Below are 24,000 nucleotides of genomic sequence, written 5' to 3'. Positions count from 1 at the left end.
AAAGGCTTAGGCTTTTTTAATTGCTGTCAGAATCAAAGCAAGGCATGTTAAATTTCTGAATTTAGTCATTCTTTGTGAAAATGTTGCCTTGTCATCCATTTAAGTGTCTATCATCAGAATGCTTTTAATTAGAGTGAATGCCAGTACTTACCTGTTTTTCACCACAGAAATATGTGCATGCTTCCCAGGAACATGTTTCTGTTGTTCCTCAATGTACATGTTAAATCAAGGCTGCAAAATCCAATGGTCAATCTAAATTGTTTTCCTTTTCCAGATTATTTTCCTGGCTATAGTCTTCATTTAAAAAAATGTAGGGGGATGTTTCTGTATGTGTCTGCATGTAATGTTAGCCGCTTTAGAAAAAAACCTTCTGCTTACTAGAAATTATCGATCAGTTTGCACACAAGAATAAAATAGTCCTTGTATAATAAATGACTAAACTTTAGATAGTTTAATAATCTAATAAATACAGAATAATTTTTAAATGCTGCTTTGAATCTACTTTCCATCTCAATGAGGTGTAGAAAGATAAAAAATAAAGCAATATTATTTTCTAAACAAAAAATTTATTCAAATTCATTAAAGGTAAAAAAAAAATAGGATTTAAAATGTGCATTTCATAGTACCAAAATGAAAGAACTAATTTAATGTAGGGGCTCCTGTTTTATTGAGCAGCAGCCTCGCCTAATCATTCAGTGAGTCAGTGACAAAGAACTTCTGCTTAAGCAAATACAAAACAAGATTTAAAATCTACTATTTAAATCAAGGGCTCCTGCATTCCAATATAAATTGTCATGAAAACTGGTGATTGAAATAATTTGATTTAAATCAGTCAATCCTGTTACATGACCAAATAGGACAAAAATATAAAATGGATAGTCAAGGGACCAGAACAACCCTTTTGGAGCTTCCTCCCCACCTCCACTGCATTTGATAAATATATCACAAGTCTTTAAAAGTACAATATCTTTACCTGACACAAATACATTATGATAAACAAGAACTGATTCTTTCTTCCACATTTTTCAGTGAATGTGGTACCCTATTAGTTTAGCAATTATTAAAAAAAAAAAAAACCAACCCCAACCAAAAAAAAACCTCAAAGCCAAACAGTAAGTTGGATAGGTAGCAGACTGGTCTGGGAACTGTTTCAGCTCATCTTTAGAAGAGTGGGTTGGTTTACCTTGTAGAATGGAGAACCTATTTATATTTGCTCTGTTATTTTGGTGTAACAAACGAGTCCATATTTCTGAGGTTTATCTGGTTTCTAGGTCATGAAGCAGTACAAAGTGACATTTGAGATATTTTTAAAGACAGCTCTTACAAAGATATTTCGGAAGGCCATGGGTGCCTCAAGGAGTCAGCTCCCCCAGGCTGACTCTGTAGCCATCAGAGGGAAATAGACTTCCATGATCTTGCAAGCAGTTGGGAACATGGACTATACTGTGCTGATTTGGTTACCCATTGAGCCAGCAAACCTCAAGAGTTTCCTTCTTAGCAGAGCAATGGTCAGCCTGAAGCTGTGGGAGATGAGCAAATGGCTCCTGCAAAGATCTCCTGTGTGGCAGTGCCTCCAGCCACCGAGCGCGGGGAGCCTGAGAGCAGCCAGCTGCCCTGGCATGTCTCACCAACGTGTCACACTGCACTCAGCTGCAGGGCAGGGCTGGGAAGGGCTGTCATCCATGACCTCAGTGTCTGTAAGTGGCCTGGGAAGTTAAGGCAAGGTGAGAGGACCAGTTGCTGGTAGGTGAGTTGATGGGAGGTGACCTAAAGAGAAGAAGAGCTATAGGGGTTGGGCAAAGATAGAAGAACCTGCAGCTGCAACATGGGGGAGGCTGGAGGATGGAATGGACTTGAGCAGTGAGCAGCAGACTGGGAAAAAGGACCTTCTCAGCATTTCCTCCTTACAAGGACAGGATGGAATGAGAAGGGGAAAATGTATGGCCTGGATCATGTTTTGTGAAGCGCTTTTTCATTATTGCAGTCTTGCAGTGTTCCCTGCATCCTCCCAGTAATGCCTTCTTTTTCCCAGGAAAATGTACTCAGTTGTCTATGTACTCAGAAAATGTACATAGACATTATGTCAATAATGCATTTGCCCAAATGCATTTAGTGCAATGTACTTTTAAAAGCATTTACAATCACAGTGTATGTGTGACAGTGAATTAAGTATATTTTTAAGTTGCCATTCTTCAGCACTGCATGGTTTATTACTGTGGTTCTTTGCCTGCATGAGGTTAGTGCCTCTGTGGTAGAAGCTGTGAACATTGTCACAGGAGCTGTGCAAATCAGTGTAAAACTTCATGTCATGCAGCCATGATACTGTAATGCCTCTCAGATGTATGATCTCTCATAATTTGAACAACCTGTAGTAATTTGGATGTAGAATCCTCTCAGGACTGCTGCCATGTGGGTTGGTTGTCCTCCATGCTTCCCATATGGAGGAGTTATCAGGCATCGGTGTTTTTTGTAGGCAAAAAACACTGCAGCAACAAACCTGAGGTGGTAAAATTCAGACTGAAATGATGGTATAGAAAGGCATGTGTTATTGACATTCTGATTCATACCAAGAGACTTTAATATGAGGCATAAACCAAAAGAAATGTTTACAATACTAAATGGAAAACAAAACAAATGAAGAAAAACTTCCATGTTTCAAGTATTTAAATAATTCAAGCAATTAAATAATTATTGGTAGATAATTTTTTTTATTATGAATTATTTTTTAGGGATTGTATAGTCCTACATAAATACTGGGAAATCCTTCCTACCAGCAATGCCTTCCAGTACCTATACTGAAGTTGTATGAAGTCCACCATATGAAGTCGTAGAAATCAATTACAAGGCAATTTTAGCTGGCTGTGCATATCAAATTTCTGTAAGAGTTTCTCATGAAACTAAAATTTAAATTAAAGTAACATTTCTGCTCTGAAGCCACTCAAAAAAGAGGCGAATTTTAATACAACAGCTCTGGTATCTGTACAAATTTGTAATAAGAAGCCAAAATTAAAACTGATAGAAAGGGGGAAAAGGGTTAAAATGAATAGCTGCAGTATACTGCACTGCATCTGATTTCACCTGTTTCAGCTCAAACACTATTATAGGGTTTTTTTTAAAAAAAATTATTAATCTCTGAAAATGACAGGTGTCAAGAGCCTTTTGTAATACACATACAAAAAACTTACGGTCAAGAGGTCATATCACTGCAATGTATGAGGCAGTAGCCTTCTCTCTTGTGGTATTTTCCTTGTTTGAAGTGTTTCCAATGAAAGATGCTTTCTGTAATGTGCAACAGTAAAATGATTTATTTGGTAACAGCTTTACATGGTAAAGGAAGCCGTGAGAATTCTTTGGTATTGTGTGCATCTTCTTTCTTAACAGTTGTATGTTCAGAATTCTCAGGTGCTATAAAAAACACAAAAGACACATGGTTTACAGCAGCATATGTGGTTTAGGATTAAATTTTATGAATATTATTCTTGTAGTGAAAACAATTTTATAAATTGTAAATGTAAATTCTCATGCTGAAAGCATTTTTTCTTTTTTTTTTTTTATTCTTTGAAGAGAGTTCTGATGCCTCTGTATTTCAATAAGAAATCTATCAGTATTTTCTGTGTTTTCTTCATTGGCTTTTAGCACCACAATCCATAAGAAAATTAATGTAGTGTGCAAAATAAGGTGTTTATATATACACAGAGAAAAGAAAAATGGAATAGTTCTAAAATGTGCTCTGGCATGCCTATAGTAAGAAAGGTTTTATTCTAAGGCACAGTGGATGAGGGCAGTTTCAGAGGCTCTCCTTGAGCTCTGTGAGCTGAATGGATAAATTCTTACAGTTTCACTTTGTCTTTGGGGGCATCAAAGCTTGGGCAGTGTACCTGCTTGGGCAAGTATTTTGAGTCAAATTACGTAATATGCTATATAACCATTAAGAAAAAAACCCAGAAACAATAGTGGTGAAGGCTTTGAACTTTATATATAAAAGTTAGATTTTAGAAATATGTCTTATTTTGGCACACCTGTGACCAAGGTGTTTTGGCCCAGAACCTTTTGAAAGAATTGTTCAATGTGGCAATACTGCTAGAGACAGTTTGTTTTCCATTTTTGTTCAATTGATTTGGGTAGGGGTGAAGAAGGGAGATTAGTGACAAAGTTAACGCTGATAAGTTTTGCACCAGCTTTTAAACCCTCATCATAGTAGGGTCCCTAAATATGGATCTAGGAAATGGATTTTAAAAAGGGAGCCAGTAAACTGCTTCTCAAATGCCCTGAGGGGAGGAGGAAGTGTTCACTCAGCTCTTCTGTGTCCCAGCATCGTGCATAGGAAGGACTTAGGGATGCAAGGAATGTATGCTATTAAAAAGTGAAGTTATATGGGGAATGTTTTTTCTATTTCTGACAGAAGCAGCTTTATTGTGTTCCTTTGGACCAGGATGAAGAACAGTACTGCTTGCATCACATAGGCTTTGATGCAGGAAAGTTCTGCAAGATTTACACTGCAGATTGGTAGGAAATAATCTGTAAAAATTTGTAATATATTTTACAAATAATTTGTAAAAATTTGTATATTTGTAAAAATAATATTTTTATTTTAAAAATAATGTTCATAATTTCATTTTCCTTCTAGATGGGCTTGTACAGCACGTTTATATGTGTAGGCAATTGAAATTTAAAAATAGTTGCCTGCTAGTCTTTATTGAATTGAGAGAAGGGAATGATGGAGACAAGAGGAGTCCAGAAAAGAACTGGGAAAAAGATGTATTTTTAAGGTTTAAAGTCCTGAACAACACAGTGATTTTTAATGAAAGAACAGTGTTGGTAGAATACTGAATATATAGGACAAAAACCACGAATGCTCAGGAAGTAGGGAATTGTAGTTGTAGGGGATTAGGAAGGCAGAAAATAAGGAAAGAATGGAAGAAAGTTTATTGAGAATAATGAAGTGTAGAGGAATCTATATTGCAAACAGTATTTAAAAAAATAAAATACACACTGTTCTGCTTTCATTCCATTATTTACTGAAAGCTCTGTTTTCAGTAGTTTGAGCAACAGAGGCTAATAACGAATATGAAAAGGAAAGATAGATGTAAGTCAGTATCTGGGAATGAACATTTTAGGAATTCCACTGCATTTCTGAGTGCTGTATAAAGTGTGTTCCTCACTGTTATCCCATTTTATGGTATTTCCCAGAACACAAAATGCTAGGTGTCGAGATCATAGCAGAGAAATAGAGATGTTATGAACTTCTATTCCTACTTAAACAGCCTATCTCTAACAGGCTGCTGAAAATTGTTATTTTGATGCATTTTTATGTATGGTGATCTTTAGGGTGTAAAGCTACAGGGCTAGCTGCTGGGATGGGAATGAAAATTAGAGTTTACCTTTGTGTTTCTTGAGGATGAGCAATTTGAAGAATAGGCCAATTCTGAAACTCAATTGTGATATCTTTGCCAGTATTAAATGTGTGATCACCACTTTGGTAGCTGCAACAGGAAAAAGAGAGGTTATACACAGAAATGGTGGTTGCATTTTTTGGCTTTAACTGTTTTTAAACAGCAGAATATCAGAACCCATATGTAACAAGGTAGAAAAAACCCCAAATCATAAGGACTGGCTGTGGGAGTTGCTAAAGGGAAGGCAATGCATAAAGGACAAAGGAGTACACAGAAACAAAAAGAGACTAACAGGAACAGGAGAAAAGAATTTCCAGAAGACAGAATTAGAAGTTATCTTTGAATTGATAAAATTATCCAATCTCTGAAGATAATGAAAATATGGCACTGAACAACTAATGAGCAACAACTGCAAGATGTGGTAAATACATAGATACAGTATTCTAACTTCAGTCATGGAGAAAACTTTCTTCTGACATCTGTTATGGTACTGTCTTGATGTGATAGTCCTGTATTAATTTTGTTCTCCTGTCTTCAGAATGTTTTTGATCTGTCAGCCTAGCACACAGCTTCTGATGTCAATGGCATTAAGTAGTTAAAGCCAAAGTTACTGTATTTTGCCACATCCTGGAAGTGTATTTAATTAATTTTTATAAATAATGAAGATTGGCCTTCTTAGATTCATGGAAACTTAGATTCATAGCCGTGATTCACTTAGTAGCAGTGCATGAATAAAGGTTTACAGAGTTATAAAAGTATAGATAGGAAAGCAGTAATGAAGTATAGTTAGGAAAGCAATAATGTAAATAATTTTGGTCTTTGGCATGTAAGTAAAATACGTAAGAAGTGGTTGAGACTTTTTTCTCAAACTTTGGATGTAGAGCTTCTTTACACTATTGGATGGGATAGAATAGGGGGTTGAAATAATCTTATCTGAGCTAGACAAATAAAAATCTGAGCAAGTGCAGTAGATAAAATTCCTCTTCCAAAATATTGAAAGCTTTCAAAACCCAATGTACCCTGGAAGATGAAGTGTTCAGTACTTCTGAGGGCATCTTAGGTCATTAATGTGAGACAGAGAGGTGTGCAACTTTCTTTGCAGGGGCATAAGTGAGATCCAGGTAGTTTTGGTTTCTTGTCCAAATTGTGCTATATTCTGTATTCATTCATTAGTTTAGAGCATTCATGCTGTTTATCTCCATTTTTCAGAAAGTAGGAGACTGTTATTGTTTACCAAGTTATTTATTCTAAATATGAATTTTTATACTGCAAAAGTTAAACATATGCATTGAATCAATGTCAGTATTCTTGCATTTTTGAGATATTTATTTTTTTTAGTAACAATTTACTGAAGGGTTATAAAACAGTAATAAATTAATTTTATTTAAATGGCTTATATAAGAAGAAAACGAACAGGGACATAGATCCGGTCTGGAGTAACTAAAATACTTCACAATCAGTTTCAGATTCCCCTTTGTATTACACCATAATTCCTAAATAGAATAAATGTTTGGGAAGTAATGATTATTCAGAAGTGAAACATAAAATTCCATGGCCAATTATACTTTGTACCATGATATGCTGTGGCTCGTTGATAGGCAGGACTGGAAAAATGTTTCTTTTGCTTCTGTTTTTAAACTAAAGTTTCACAAAACTGAAAGACAATCTGATAATGTAACTTAAAGGAAAAAAAAAATTGTTAATACTCACTTATATTTCATCTTCTGGAGTTTTTCCCAGTTAAAGTAGTATCATACTCTGAGCTAGTAATTTTTTCATGGATAAATATTCCCAGGTTTTCATAAGCAGACTACTCAGTTCGGAAACACTGATTATTAGTTTACCCATGTTTTTAATTCAGAAATGTTAGTGAAATAAGCAGCCAGTACCAAAGTTGAAATGAAATATATTGTCCAATTTTAGAAAAATAAACCCTGTCTAAAAGGTACCAAGTTTATTTCTAGATTAAAATTACCTTAAAATCCTTGGAAGGATGACTTAATACTTTTTTTCTTTTTTTTTTTTTTAATATTATAGCTAAAAATAAAACAAGTAAGATTGGCATATTTTACAGTCTTTCTTAGTGCCATTATCTCTTAATATGACTACTGGAACATTTTGTGTTACAAGTTTCTTTTCAAAGTAAAAGGAACATTTCTGCCCCTTAACAGAATTGGAGAATTTTTTTTAAAGTTGTGTAATATTCCTTAAAAAAAAATCAGTACATTTTGTTGCCACAGCAAATACATATATACCCTAAGGCCTTGCAAAACAAATATCTAGCATTGCATGGTGATTCAAAGAAACAATGCTGTAGGAAAGAGTAAATGAAAAAGTAACTTAGAAGAAGTCAGCAGTGTAGTATTTTTGTAGTGCTGTGTTCATCTGCATGGCTCCACGTTGTGGTTGTTGATCAGATAAATTGGTATCTGCCCATATTAAACTGTTAGGGAGTGTCCAAAGGAGGGCAGTGAAGATGGCTTGAGGGGAAGCCGTGTGAGGAGTGGCTGAGGTCGCTTGGTCTGTTCAGCCTGGAGGAGACTGAGGGGAGACCTCACTGCAGTCACAGCTTCCTCCTGAGGGGAAGAGGAGGGGCAGGCACTGATCTCTGCTCTGTGTGACCAGAGACAGGACCCGAGGGAATGGCCTGAAGTTGTGTCAGGAGAGATTTAGGTTAGGTATTAGTAAAAGGTTCTTCACCCAGAAGGTGTTTGGGCTCTGGAACAGGCTCCCCAGGGAAGTGGTCACAGCACCAAACCTGACAGAGTTCAAGCATTTGGACAAAGGTTCTTGGGCACACAGTGTGACTCTTGGGGATGGTCCAGCGCAGAGCCAGGAGCTGGACTCACTGATCCTTGTGTATCCCTTCCATCTCAGCATATTCTGTGATTCTGTGATTCTCTTCCTGGCATCCGGTTCCATGTTACCATTTTGTTGAGGCAATCTGTGGCTATTTCAGTAGGAATGATTTATGCTTCATTCCGGGTGCTTGGGTTATATGAATCAATTTTATTCAGGGATGAATAGAGACTATTGATTTCAAAGGGCTTTGTATCTTCTCAGCACTTTTTAACAGTCTCTTGTTTGGGTGCCCTAGGTTTAGGCGCCTAAATTTGAAATTAGTGTTCTAGATACAATTGCAGAAAGGGCTTGATGATATAGGCTTTTAGTTAATTAATATTTAGTTATTGTTTTTTAGGTAATTGATTTTTAGTTAATCAAGTTTTTGTTGCTGAGCTGTTTTATCCAGGCAAAACACGCAAAGTGATTCTCATAACTTCAGCATAACTGCAGCACAGGGTCCCAGGAAACTCCTGTGCTCTTATCAAAAGGCTAAAGGCTAAAATTTCACTCAGGAAAAATGAATTCTCTCTTAAGAATAACTCTGGGTTTGAGATTTTTGGCATTGAAACACAATCCAGACTTCACAATCAGTTTCAGATTCTCCTTTGCATTACACCATAATTCCTACAAAGTAGAAGTTTTTGGTGTGTAATGATAATTCAGAAGCGATACATAAAACTCCATGACTAATTATATTTTTTTTTTACTGTGATGTGCTGCTCCTTGATAGGCAGGACTGGAAAAATGTTTGTTTTGCTTTTATTTGTAAAGAAGGTATTGCATTATACACAGTAATTTATTCTATTAAATGATGTAACCCTTTTGTGTAAGACTTGATTAACAAAGGCAGTGTAGGGTTGAGCTGGGATTAGATTTCAGAAGTCAACTTAGTTTGTAGGTCAGTCTGTGTCTGGTTGATAGCAAAAGTTAATCAGCATGTTATCTGGAGATACAGAAACATGGTTTTACTTTTTTCAGGCCCTGGTGTGATTCCTGAGTTGTGCTAACTGTGCTTGTGTAAATTTGATTAACCCATCTATGGCTTAAATCTTGAAAACAGCAGTTCTAGGCGTGTTCGTATTCATGAGAGTATCACAGTAAACCTAAATTAAGTAACCACTTTAGAAAAAAAATGTTGTGCCAAGAAACTTCAGCCAATAAGTATTTGTACAAAAAAAAAAGTGAATGTATTTATCCCAGACTATAGCAATTGTGGTGAATAGTATTTGTGCTGAATATGACCCAAACATCACTATAAATTTCTGATTTAATGTCTTCAAATGTCTTTGAAAAGTGGTCTTGCTAAAATCCTATGGTTAAAATTCTGTCATGTTCCTCTGTCATAGTCCTCACGAGAAATAAAGATGACAAGTTAAGCTCAATTTCATAGTTTTCTCTCCAAATATTTGTGATTTTCTGAAGTCTGTGTGCTGAGTCTTAATGTTGTTGTGACTTGGACAGGGTTGGCATTATTCAATTTGTTGGTTCGTAGCAGTTACCAAGCAGTGACCAGAAATGTTAAGCTATGTGTGTACTAAGCACTCTTTAAGTCTTGGTCATTTGCAAGCAGGCAGCAGTAGCAAATGCCTGTGATGCAGACACTATTGCAGCGTTTCCAAGGTAAATCCAAATAAACAGAAAAAAAATACTAGGTAAAAAGCACTCCTATTAAGAGTCTGTTCCAAAAGTCCTGCAATTTCAAGCACATTCTGTTATCATCCTCAATACATTGGTATGATAAAAACAATTTTATGTGACAACAGTAGCCTTCTAGTATGTGGCTACTCTTCTGAATTACAGTACTTATTATAATTTTCTATTCAACTAAATATATTTTACTTAAGTACTTTGCTATATATTTAAAGAAATATATTTGTTATATATTTAAATAAATGTTCCATAGTTCTTTGACTGTGAATAGGAAAAATTAGAATTATTTGTCTGCTTAAAATAACTATTTTAAATTTATATCTCCATGAGATAGCCACAAAAAAGATTGATTTGTTCAAAATTATGGTTTCTACCACGTGTTTGAGTGTTGAATGTGTGTATCAGTTTCAAATTTGATAGCCTAAATGAGACTAATTCTTCTGTAATTTCAGTATTTTTTGTTTCATTTATTTTATGTAGTTGTCTTTGGCCAAATAAGTCATGTGATATTGCTAATAGCTTCAAATGTAGAGAAGAAAATGTGCAAAGTGGCACTTATTAATTAACAATCACAAACTAGATGATTATGAGTAGATTCTACTCAGCTGCCTGAGTAAGACAAATGCAGTGTATTAATACTGAAAAAGCTACTGTCCCATTATATTGCAAGTCTGATGTAGACACAGAAGCAAGGAGTTTCATATTAGGACTATTTTATTCCTGTGTTATTATGGCTGTATAATGTAGTTAAAGAAGTCATAAGACTTTATGATTAATTTAATCTCAGTTTACAATTGTTTCACTTATGTTTCAACCAAGGAAGCAGGGATTGAGGCCGCTGTAGATATAATTTTTACTATGCTGTGCTACACTAAATATTGTAGGTGTAACTTTAGAAAGCCTTAGGCAGACTTGTATGAAGATAGCTAATTTTAATATGTACTTCAAAATAAACTGAATTATTGTTATTTCACATTATTATGTGAAATATATGTTTGTCTGCATGTGATTATGTCATCTCAGTTTATGTGTGGGAATTTTTGATCCAGTTAACTACACTGCCATTACTCATACAAGTGGACCCTTTCAACCAAGTAGTTATTAAATATTGAAATGTTCCAAAGATTTTTCACTGTGAGAAATTAAATATTTAATTTTGCATAATATCTTCACAGAAATGTTTCAACTGTTTTATATTTTGAGAAGATGCTAAAATGTATAATCTCAATATTGAATGAGCTTATATCTTGACAAATTTCATTAGTTCTATTTAAGGCTCAATCTCTCTATTTTGCTGTATGGATGTGGACCTTAAAGATTGAAAGTGTTGTCCACGGCTGTAAAGTCATCTTCTTTTAAATGTAAATTTCAGAAGTTTATTGAACTCCACATCAATTACTCCATGAAGGCTTAACTAGATGCAAGAATGCACTTAGAGTTTGGATTCTTACAGTTGACAAGTCTTGTGAACAGAGCAGATAAATGAATGAGGAGAGATATAAGCAGTAAACAAATTATTAGAAAATTAACAATCTGTTATAACCAATCTGTGTAAATTAGGGAAAAAACAAAACAAACAAGCAAAAAACAAACCACACACAAAAAAAAATCAACAAACAAAAGTAATCATAAACAACACAAGATTGTACACAAAACACTCACTTCAAAATCTTCAGGTAAATTTTTTTCCCTAAGTTTCACTTAAATGCCAAATTTCACCCCATCCTCTCACTTCTAACAGATGAGCCACAGTAAGAACCAATATTAAACTAAACTAAGATAGCTCTCCTGTTTTCTATAAATCAAAGATGTTCACGTAAACAATTACCAGTTTGTGGCAGACTGCCAAGTGTTTATTTCTTACTGTAACTACCAGTGATCATCCTGGGGATTGTCATGCTTTTCCCTCTTGGAATGCACATTGCAGAGTAATTGTGGTAACAGCTTATTCACAGCTTGTTAAGTCATATTTGATTCAGGGAAATATTTGGGTAAAAAAGGTTGTCTCCAAAGTGTATTTAATGAACACAGCAGACAACCAGTCTTCAGTATTATGGTAATAGACTTATTCATCTTGATTTGGGAAAATGACTTTGGTTAAATGCTGTCTGTGGTTGAACTCTCATTAAAACCATTAGAAATGCTACATCAAATCATAGAGAGGCTTGAGTTGGAAGAGACCTTAGAGATCATCTAGTTCCAGCGTCTCTGCCATGGACCGGAACACCTTTCACCGGACCAGGTTGCTCAAAGCTTCATCCAGACTGACCTTGACCATTTCCAGGAAATGGGGCATCCACAACTTCTTTAGAGAACCTGTTCCAGTGCCTCATCACCCTTGCAGTCAAGAATTTCTTCCATGTATGTAATGTAAGCCTACTCCCAGTTTTAAGCCAATCCCCTTATCTTATCACTATATGCCCTTATAAATAGTTTCTCTCCATCTTTCTTGTAGGCTTCCTTCAGGTACTGGAAGGTCACAGTTAGAACACCCAAAACACTTCTCCAGGGTGAACAATGCCAATTCTCTTAGTCTTTCCTCATAAGCAAGGTATTCCATCTCTCTAATGATCTTGGTGGCCCTTGACTCAGTGAAAAGTTTGATAAAATAATTTATTTTTATCTTCCTTGTCTTTAATAGCTTTAGGATTTTTCTATTCTCCCTTTCACCATTACAGATACATTGATTTTTGTGAGACTTTGGTAATACTATTGCAAATGAGTGTCGGCTATTTAATTGTTTCCTCTGTGGTAGTAATGAGCATTATGATACAAACGTTCTATCTGATACCTCAATTAGTATTTAGATTGGACTCATAAAATTTCTTAAGTAACCATCATCTGTCTATCAGAGGAAAAACGTAACATACACATGGGGTTAGCACAGCCAGGGTTGTGATTGACTAAATTATTCCTTTCTGATCAGCTGTTGCCTAAGAGGTAAGTGTCCTTTGGGTTCAGGACTCTCGTGGGGTCCGTTCTTGTCCCTTCTAGCTACAAGGCAAAGTGAGTCTCAAAATCTTAGCTTGTGCCTCTTTACTCATAACCCATTTTAAGTAGCTGTAAGTATGCTCTGACCTTTTGTAGAAACGTTGTTAGAAAACTTTTGTTAGAAGTAAAAAACATATGATCAGACACAAATGTATCTTAATCCTCCCACAAACATAAGCTAACACATAAGAAGGAAAGTATCAATCAGCTCTTTATTTCTCATACTGTGAGATACAGCAATATTCTAACAGGTTTACATTTTTAAAATCAGTAATTTTTCTTTTATCTGTGCCAGCAAGATGATGTTTGACCTACAGCTTCCTCTAGTTTTTTGCTTGTTACTGGCAAACAATTCTATATGCAATGACCTCCCTGAAAAACAGTTGGAAGTTGACTTTTTGCATAGAAAGCATTGCTAAACATTTTACTAAGATGTCTAGTGTTTTAAATAACTGAAAGTGTACTATTTTCAAATGGTGCCTGAGAGCCTGCTTTGATATAATTAGTCATTTGTGTTGAAATATTTTATTGTGATGCTATAATCATGATCTTCTTCACTGTTTCTTTTCAACGGAGCCACAGCACTTCTCAGGGTCAAGCATTTGTAAATGGTGATGGTTGCTAATAGCTCAGTGCAAAAGGCACTATGAGTGGCATGACAGCAGTAGAAATTTAGAGCTTTCTGTTGCATCATCTTCAAATCAAAAACATCCATGGAATTAAAAAATCAGGGACAAATGTTGGTCAGAATGGTTAGATCACCATAAAACAAGCAGGGTAGATGTACATCTTCTCTTGAATTGTCAGCATCCTTTATTTTGGGGAGGGTTTTGCTTCATTTATATAGAAAAGCATAGTTTCAGACCAGCTATCCAAATTAGAACAGTCCAGGGCATGACTGTTCATTGATTTCCTATTTGATTAAGAGTGAACAAAAATACAGAACCCTTTATTTAAAAATAGGCTCTTTGAAACCCTATTGAAGAGGATCAAGAAACGGGAAGCATTAGGAATATAACAGTTGTTCCTTGATCTGCCTCATTAGTTCAATGGTATTTCAAAAGTGCAGTTTTTAACAATATTGTTCCCACACGTTTTTGGAATTCTAATCAAAAGATAAATCGATCAGCAGTAATATCTTGGATGTAAAGCCTGAAGTTTGAATAGCTAGCCAGAAATTGCCCATACTTTCCTTGATACGTCTTTAAAACAATTGCTGTATGATGGGGTAGCAATCATTGCAAGGATAAGAGGACCTAAAAAAAATTTTTTTTTTAGACTCATAACAATAAAACACCGTTGGACTTGTACTTTTGGAAATAAAACTGATTTAATGTAAAAACAACTCAGAGTGAATTAATATTGAGTATTTTTGCTTAAGAAATCAAGTTACTAATTGCACTGGCAAATTATTAAGGCTTTCATCACTAAGCCATCACAGAAAAAAGTATTTTGTGCCTACTAGAATTTACTTTGTATAGTAGAAAGTTGGATTAATATACCACAATTATGGAAAAACATTTTATGTTGTAAATAAAAAATATTGATAGTTGTGAAGAATATACACAGCTTCTCAGTAGCATTGTAACAGGTATAACTAGAAGCATTAAAGAATTCAGGTTATAAAGTACTGTTTTAATTAGATACCTTGTATTTTATGAAAAAATGGTTGATCGATTTTTAACATTTTTTAAAATTTAATTAGTCAAATGCAAGAATAAGAATGCATGTGAAAGCAGATTTTCTAGCCTAATTTTACAAAATGTCATTCTTAGAAAGTACAAGTGATAGAAATATTAGTATGTGATGCTGTTAAGAATGACATAGTATAACATCATTTCCCTTAATACTAGAGAATTTCATTAAATAAAACTTTCAATCTTTTCACTTACAGGTCTTTCAAAGAGGCACTTTGTTTGACTTTGAAATGTGCTTTACAGTAGAGTCAGCTCTCTGCTGATATTAGGGGATTTAAACATGAATAAAGATCATTAAGCACAAATTATGAGTGAATTCTGAATTAAAATACAGCAAGTATTGGTCACCATCCTAGCATGAGTGGGTTATGTTTGCAGCTTTTTGGTCAGAAAATATTATAGTACAGCCATCCTGAAATCTACCTCAATATTTCCATTCCATTCCATTTAATTCAATTTTTTTTCCTGTTCCTTTCTTACAGTTCTCTTTCTTTCCCTGTCCATTTTCTGTTTCTCTTAGAATTATCATGCAGTTTACTTGAAAAAGTAACTGTCTAGTTTAAATCCTAGGAAGGTAGGGAATTAAAGGAATAATCAATCAATCAAACAAACAAAAAGCCCAAGTCACTACCAAAGACCCACAAATAGAAAAATGAAAAAAACAAAACAACCCCAAAACAACAAAACAAGGAAATTATTTTGTGTGGTACCTGATTCTGCTTGGGACAGAAGACTAGGCTTTGCTTACTCTTTATTAAATTTGGTCCATTTCTAGATATATGGCCCTGTAATGCTTCTAACCACAGTTTTGCAGGATTGTCAGTACAAGGGATAGAATATATTTTATTATGCATTGATAAAAAGATTGATAATCCTGCTCTTTGTCATGCCATTTAGAATACCTGTCATGTCAAAAAAAGAGTAAAAAGATATGTTGAAAAACTGCATATTTTTTTTGCTGTATATTGGCTACTGAAAATTGACGTGCATCCACTTTTGTATGTAGTAGGATGGATACTACCATATTCCAACTCTTTCATAGGAAGTCATACAAGATACCATTATCTTTCTTAAATATATATGGATAGATTTACCTGTTTAGGATCATGTGGAAAAAAAAAAAGGCAGGAAGATTTTCTGCATTACAAGGACTTTGAAGGTTCATGTGCAAGTGAGTAGAATGTTGCAGTCCTTCTTAGCTATAGATACAAGCAGTACTTTTAAAAATATTGCTTGGATGTGATGTGCTATTGTAACTATTTGTATTATTGGGCCTTAAAAACTTATTCAAGTTCTTGATCCCTATTGAGCAAGGTATTGTAGGAGTACAATGAAGGGACGGTTTGTTTCCTAAAGAGCCAAGAATGTTGTGTCTTTGAAGAGGTTTTAGTAATAATAGAAAAAAACAACTTCAAATACCCTCCAGTATAACTGAATACTATTCAGCAGCTGTAGTGTCATCTACATTGCAGTAGTGTTCTTTACACCACAGGTGATTTTTCTAGGGTAAGTCAAAACAATGATTTAAATCTCTAAAATCATATCTATTGTTAGTCAAGTTAACCTTACAGTACTGTCTCTATCTGGACATGTTTTTACCACAACTGCTGTGCTAAAAGCATTTTGTTGTTTTGACTTTTTATGATGTCTTCAGCTGTTTCTCCTTAGAAAGGTTCCTCACCTTACCATTAGCTTGGTCTGACCATGAAGAAGAAAATTACACAAATACACTTACTAGTTTGATTAGAGGACAACTTTCTGGCAATGGTATGGGTGACTCAAATTGTGTTTCCTTGCTTTCAACCCCTTCCCCTGTTTTCAGGTAGTGGTTGAGGGACTATTTAAAATGCTGTGGTTGCTGTGCTGTCAGAGATGGTAGGAGCCCTATCTCTGTGCCTCACTTTGCAGGTTTGCTTTCACATTTACTTTTTGACTTGTTTTTTCTTCAGTTCTTCTGTTCTAAGGAGCCCTATTCACTCTTCTTCCTGAAACATTGGCCAAGTTCTAATGGCTCAGTCTTTTTTCCTGCTTTAGGGAGATTTTTTTGTGATGCAGATGACAATATAAACACAGCTCTCCTTGTTGAACCAGCCATTGAAAACTGGAAAAGCAGTTTCCTTTTTTCTCCAAAGATGTAATCTACTATTAGAGAATATAACACTTTCCAAGGAAAAAAATATGTACCTTTTTCTCCGTAGCATGAGAGATATGAGTTATGCCTCTGTCCTCGTTATGTTCTCCTCCAACTTTCAAACAGCATAAAAGGAACTATGTAAATGAAAAAATAACTTAATAAGAGAGAAGTATTCCTTCCTCCATCTTAGGCTCTTAGAGAAAAATCCTAGTCTTGAAAACTGTTGGTGTATGCTTTGTTGAACTGATACAATGTGCCAACTTCATGGAACAAGTGGTAATGCTTGTGATACAAATACAAAGGTGATTTTTTCAAAGAGCATTACATAAGGCTAGTCAAGGTAGCAAGGCTCGTGGCTTGCAGCTGAAGGGAGGAAATTGCTTCATTAGGGTACCGGTGCTTCTTGCATGTAGTACTAAAGAGAAGGGAGCATTTTAGTGTTCCAAAAGAATTAGAGTCATCTTCTCTGCAAATTTAAGGAAGCACACTATGTATCATAAACTCTGTACCTTTTTCCTAATTAACAAAACACCTGTGGTCCCTCATGGGCTATGTATGCTTTATTGCAGAACTGCACAGCGTTGAAGTTTGGAGACTTCTTTTTCCCTGAAAATTGAAGCAATTAAAATAATTCCTAGTTCTGCAACTGTTGCCTATTAACAGTGTTTCTAAATCTCACCTATGGTCCAGGTTAACAAGTGATTGAGTGGCTCCTATTTCCACCCCTTTCCTTTTGTAGTTTGCAGTATAAGCAATCCTTCATTAATTTCTATCTAAGGCTGAGGAAAGAGAATGGGTTTTGGTTTTCCTATTAACAGACCTAATGGTTTGGGTTTTTTTTATCTCTATGTTGAGTTTGGCATGCCGTCATTGGAAATGCATATATCATGTAAAGATGTACTTCAGTTAATATGCATGAAACCAGGAGAGTTGACTGCTAGTGGAAGATACCAATTAATATGTAAAAAAAGGTTATATACCTTCAAAAACCCCAAACTACCTAACTATAGTTAGTGCTTCAACACATGCATAGTGTTAACCCTCACCCATGTCCTGGATTTTTTTTTCTCCTAATTTTGAAGAATTCAGACTATTTTTTATCTCTGAAACACCTTGTTCTTCAAGGAGAATTTTGGTCACTTCTGTATCTTTTTCAAGGTTTTCTTGTTACTGAGGATACAGGAATATCAGGTGATTTTTTCAAAGAGCATTACATAAGGCTAGTCAAGGTAGCAAGGCTCATGGCTTGCAGCTTAAGGGAGGAAATTGCTTCATTAGAGCACCAGCCTTTCTTGCATGTACTACTAAAGAGAAGGGAGCATACTGAGAAGTAGCTCAACCATGCATTGACAAGCCCAGTTTTGCAAGTTTACCAGAAAAATCTTCTTTTTAAGGAATAGCCTTTTGCCAGCCACCAAAGAAAGGGTTACCATCTTCCTCACAAGCTGCTTCAAGGCGAAACACCATGCTTCTGCTCAGGGTCTACAGGATAAAGCATCACAAACCAGCTAGGAGCAAATACATTTCAGACCTATTTTCAAGCCCTACTAACTGCTAAAATGGTATTTCAGATATTATTCATATTTGTTCAGATGCCATTAGGTTCTGTGTGAAAAATCACTTCTGTAACACAGCTGCCCATTTTACTTGTTTAAATGATGACTGGCAGGTTTTAGAAACTGGGTTCAGAGAATCATGGAAACAAATTGCATACCTTGCTCACTGGGCATTCAGCCTATAAATTATGTGAGGTAGGTACTCTTTTTAAAATCAATAGCAAGAAGTATACACAATTTGATTAAATAGTATTGTATATTCATTAAAGCTGTTTTTTGTAGCTGAAAGCCTTCCTCCTGGAGCTCACAAAAAAAAAAGTTTGTTTGAATCCTAAACATTATTATTTTCCCACTTTTAATTAATGGGATAAATTATTGCTGTGATGCAGTGTTTTATTTCATAGTAGAGAAGTGTTTCTAGTTCAACTGAAGTACTTACTCTCTCACAGCAGTACTTGTTCCTCCTTTGTTGCTTCTTATTTAAGAAGTTCTAGTCCCTCAGTCTTTCAGCCAGGTAGTGAAGACAATATTATATGATTTAAATGACCAGTCACAAAACACAAGTGTCTCAGAAATTATCTGTGAAACCAATTCAGCAAACACTCCGTAGGTTGGAATTTGTTTTCTTAAACTGTCTGGGAAATCTTTGGTAATGGTGTATGTATTGGACTGGACAAGCAGTTTTGGTCATCAGATAGCATTATAACATAAATAACTGAAGGAGTGTTAGCTGTGATTCATCAAACAACAAGAAATTCTTAGTGAATGTTATAATTCATTTACCTCTGATAGTTATATTTAATAGAAGATACAAATATAATAGTTATACATATGAACTGCTACCAGCCCTGCCAGTTCTTAACTAATGTTTTCTGAAAACAAAACTGCTTCGTTTTAAGTCAGTGTATGAAGCAGTAATGTATAGTCACTTACATAACCTGTGTTTTACTCATAAAACAGAAAAGCAAAGGCACTTCTAGCCCAGTAGCTGTCTGGGTGACATTTCCATAGGGCCTGTTTTCTTCACTAGCCCTGCACTACTCACTAGCTGTAGATGTGGCTTCCCCTTGCTTTGGTGGTGATCACAATATTTCAGTGCTGGTGCTTTTAGCAGGATACAGGTTATCAGAGATGTTGTTTATACATGTGAAAAAAAAGTAATATAGAAGCTATGCCTCAGATTTCACCTGCTGTTAGAACTGAATGCAGCCAGTAGCCAGGTGGTTATATACTGTACCTTTTGCTGGAGTTTTGGGGAGATGTTGCTAATAGCCAACCTTTGCAATTAAATTGCCATTCTGATCAAGTATTTTCAATCTCATTAACAACATCTCCTCTCCTCTCATTCTTTTTGGTCACAATAATTTCTTAATTTCTTTTTTAACCATTTAGCTTCACTTTTTTCCATGCACTGTCTAGATTCTTCTTCATATTTTTCCTTGTTTGTAGCATCAGTGATTCTCATCTTTTCTGATAAAGATCATGGACAGTTTTTGTAGTTACTTCAGGAACTCTACTCTGTCCATTGTTATTGCTGTCCTGTTCATTTGCAGGTCTTTGTATATGGTTTTTATCTTCTTCCAAAATGGAAGTTTCTTAGATAATGTATTTCTTTAACTACTTTTCAGAATTGCTCTTTTGCGTCTACATTTTTTCCATTAGCCAAACCCTCACATCCTAATCTTCCTGTCTTTGGAGGGCAGTTTATGATCTAGCTGTGTATCACTCTTCCCTTTAGCCATCTATACCTTGTGAAACATTGAATTTACACAATAAACCTTATACTTACAAATCTTTCTTAAGACGTATTCCTTCCATAGCTTTGACCTTGGTCTCTTTTTCCAGCTAGTCAGCTGACTTTCAAGGAGGATTGTGTGTTCTTCCTACTGGACATTATTTGGAGGAGCCATCCTCATATTCCCAAACTTACGTTAAAAACTTAGAGCAGATCCATACTACTCTTTCTTCTTTGTAAAGGTTTTGCCCTACAGGCTGAAATTGTTAGTGCTTTTTATTGTGACAGTTTTAATGGCAGCTTTTGGTACTATTTTTTTGGTACTATATATATACTTAAAATATTATAGGCCTAAAATCATGTGTAATTCAATAGTATTAAATCATCCTAACCAGTGATAAACTTGAGATACAAAGGTCTGAAATGAGTGTTTTATAAGTCTCTGTTGGATGTAACTGTTGCACCTTTGTACTTTTCTTTAAATTATTTTTTAATCAAAAAATTCAATTTAAAATTATGAAAAAAAATACACTTGCTTGTACTGTTTGTACAGTTTTCACACACATCTTAAAATCAGCACATAAGGTATTCTCTGCTTTGGAATTGGTTTGGGTTTTTTTAATGTGAATATTAGGCTGATTACATTTAGAGTGCAGTTGTAGATGGGGTTGCCAGTTGGCAGTGAGGAGTGTGCGATTTGCTCGTTTGTGAGCGCGTGTGCGTGGGGAACGCGCACTGTTTGCTAACGCCTTTCCTGACAGCCGCGATAAGCTGCCGCGGCTGGCGAGACAGTGCACCTAGCACAGGCTGGGAGGATGAAAGGTCGTTCTATGAAATGCAAACTGAGAAGCTATAGCGTAAACAAAACTGCTCTCAAAGAAGTACTGTTTCCTGCCTACATATACACAACTTTGTGCTTTTAGGCTGTAGTCCACACTTTATGCAAATAATAATCACTCCGTTTCCATCTGAACATGAACAGCAGAGAGGGACTTGAGTCCTGGTCTCCCCAAGATCCATTCTGCCCAATAATTAGGTCACCTCTAGGTCATCTTTTATATTTGTTAAATGGAAAGTGAGTTGTGGCTTAGGAGGTCTGGTAAAACTGTGAGATTTTCATTATTGAACATTTCAAGTTTTCTGCTCTGGTATATCCAGTATCTCTCTTTTTGACTGGTGTTAGGAAGTACCTGTTGCATTGAGGAAGCAGTGAAAACCAACTGCAGTGATACTAAATAGCAAAAAAAGAAAAAAAAGTAAATGTTTCAAGTAAAGTTCTTGGGATGCTGTCATTTTTAGATTCTGAATGACAAAAGCCACATTTCAAGTCTCTACTATTGAGGAAAGCATCAGTGTGATTTCAGACATTGACATGGTAAAAATAGTGGTAAAGGTGGTAAAGCCTAAAAGTTTCTATGATGTTGGCAATTGTTACTGATTCTAAAAAGTAAACAGTTTATTTCAGATCTATACAAGAATACTAAAGAATTAAATCTCTTTGAATTCAACTATATCAGTGTTTCACTTTTTTCCCCTGGTTTGTAAAGCAAATTCTTTATTCTTGGTTAGTATTTCACTGAAAGATCTGGTAAGAAAACTGAAACCTTTGTTAAAATTGGTGAAGAACTCTGAAAATCAGCGTTACTGTCCTTTTTTCTCATCTCTCCAGTATTCCTTCTGTCACCCAATCACAAGTCTCAGACTGCGTGGCTATTCTGTAAATAGTCATCCTTTTTTGTTCCTCTTATCTCTGGTGTTTTCCTGGCTTCCAAAAGACCACAATAACTCCAAGCATCCTTCATATCTCATTCTGCTTCTGTTTCTTTTATGATTCCATCACTTCCTGTGTAACTTGAATCTTTTCATTCTTGTGCACTTACTTCTTGTCTGCAACCCAGCATGATTTTGGACTTCTTAATGGGTTCCCAGTACTTTCACATCTTCCCTTCTCCCATTCTCCTACAATCTCATCTCTTGGATAGTTTTACCAAACTCACAGCTTTTAATTTCCACTCTGTCCTTAATGCCAGCTTTAATTGCTGATGAGTCCATTTTTTTTTTTTCAGACACCTTCATGCTCTGTCCCATGCTGCCCCATAAAAATCTGCAAATCCACTATGGCTGTTGCTGTCCCTGAAGTTCATGTCCGTGTGGTGTGTACAGCAAGTTCAGCACTGGCTAATCCATGCGTGGACTGAAACTTGCATTTATAGTATCTGGGAATGCTTTGTTTTTCCTTGCCTTCTGCTCTTTCCCGCTGTGTTTTTGCCTGATCTTTTTATGCCACACATGCACGGTGTCAAATCTAATGGGGCCTTAATTTAGGCATCTACATGCTACTGTAATTAATTAATAACTCCATCCTTTGTTAATTTTGACAACTGCTAAGAGGCTGAAGGGCAATTGTACTGCTAACCATCTGTACAAATGCAAAAATGCAAAAGACAGAAGATTGTTGATGGGATCTGCAGGCTGATGCATTAGCACGTGGTGGACTGGTGTGCAGTCTTCAGACATTCATTTTTCCCTAACAGACGTAGCCTCTATTTTAGGGACAAGAAAAATAGTACTTTTATTATGACAAGAAGCATATTTGTATTAACCAACTAAAGGATATGGAAGCAGGAGAGCCAACTCAGTGTTTGGGACAGTAAAGTGGGAGAGCTCTTTCTGTACTGAATAAGAAGGAGAGAACATGTCTGTGCCTTTGACTTCAGTAACAGGCTTCCTTACTCAATAGCTATATGTTTGTAGTTATGAGCTTTCTGAGTTCCTTCTGAGTCACCCACGTGGTGAATTTTCTTACTAAAACAAAATAGAACAATGGAAATTTTCTCCTCCCCTCTAAATAAACATTCAGTTAGATTAATCAATTTGAATTTTATTTGTACCTTAACAATGTATTTTCTGTTTGTTATACCACATAAAAGAAACTGTACTCCATCTTACATTGGTTTATATCCTTACTTATCCATCAATGTTTTTGAGCTCTTCAAATAACTCAGGAAAACTTTTTTGTTTTTTCTAATTTTTCACAATAACCAGTTACAATGGGTTGATTGAGTAAACCATAAATTACTTAATTCTTCTCCTTCACAGAAATACTTAGATATAGACACTGGTTGGGATGATATACAAAGACTGTCATGCTTACAATGTTACTTCATTGTCTCTTTGTACTTTACTCTGCCTGTTCTCCATCTGTTAATGTATTTTACTAGTCTCGTCCTTGCCTGGTAACCTCCAGGGGGGCAGAGATTGCTAATTTGTTCAGTATTTGCTCAGTAACAGCACAAGAGTTTTCTCTTCTGTGACTCTGGCATTCTGACAATAAAATAACAACAGAATTGCATGGAATCTTAGTTACTAAATATAAATAAAATTTAGTTGTTTTATGTGAATAACTTATACCAGAAATCATGCCAGAAATTGAATTTAGAATTTTAGAATTGAGAGATTTATATGCAAGACAAAAAATCGAAACCTTTCTTCCATCACAAAAAGGCAGAAAGTTCTCCTTTTTGGCATGTGAGATAAAAGACCTATGGAACTGGACTTGCATTTCAAAACATATGAGGGAGGTTCTGCAGAATTTAAGATATAAATAATAACTTTGAAGTTGCTTTGTATATTTATGCTTTGATTTCATTATAGTTGGATTTGAGAGTGAACAAAAGCTTCAAATTCATTTAGCAACTAAAATAAGTGTGTAAAAATACAACAAACTTTTTTTTTTCAAAAGACTTCAGATTAGAGTAAATAACTCAGTCATAGTGAAAAATAAGCTGCATTCTGTCAGAGATGAGGATTATCACATATATGATGAAATGATCTTTACATTTCCTTGTATGGTAAGAATAATTTAATTGTGCTTGCCTTGGCTTGAATTAGTTAAAGGGACCATTCCTTTGGCACATTTATCAATCTTTTTATTCTTTCACTTCCATAAATGCCTACAGGAACTCTCTATAAAAGGCAACTGAGTGAGCTTACAGTGATA

At 35.4% G+C, this 24,000-nt stretch overlaps 1 protein-coding gene across 18 annotated transcripts in view; it reads left to right on the top strand.

Moving 5' to 3' along the window:
* Positions 1–24,000, top strand: part of FOXP2 (forkhead box P2) — a 402,834-nt gene that overhangs the window by 230,509 nt on the left and 148,325 nt on the right. For 2 of the 18 annotated variants that reach the window (XM_064422358.1, XM_064422361.1), the window contains exon 1: positions 4,403–4,506. The exons of the other annotated variants lie outside the window; for them this stretch is intronic. The gene's annotated coding sequence lies outside the window, so the exon portion shown is untranslated. Of the gene's footprint in view, positions 1–4,402; positions 4,507–24,000 lie in introns of those variants that run through there. 18 annotated transcript variants of the gene reach the window in all.

Source organism: Passer domesticus, chromosome 5, assembly GCF_036417665.1.
Source record: "Passer domesticus isolate bPasDom1 chromosome 5, bPasDom1.hap1, whole genome shotgun sequence".
Classification (NCBI taxonomy): domain Eukaryota; kingdom Metazoa; phylum Chordata; class Aves; order Passeriformes; family Passeridae; genus Passer; species Passer domesticus.
This window is presented reverse-complemented; position numbering and strand designations above follow the sequence as displayed.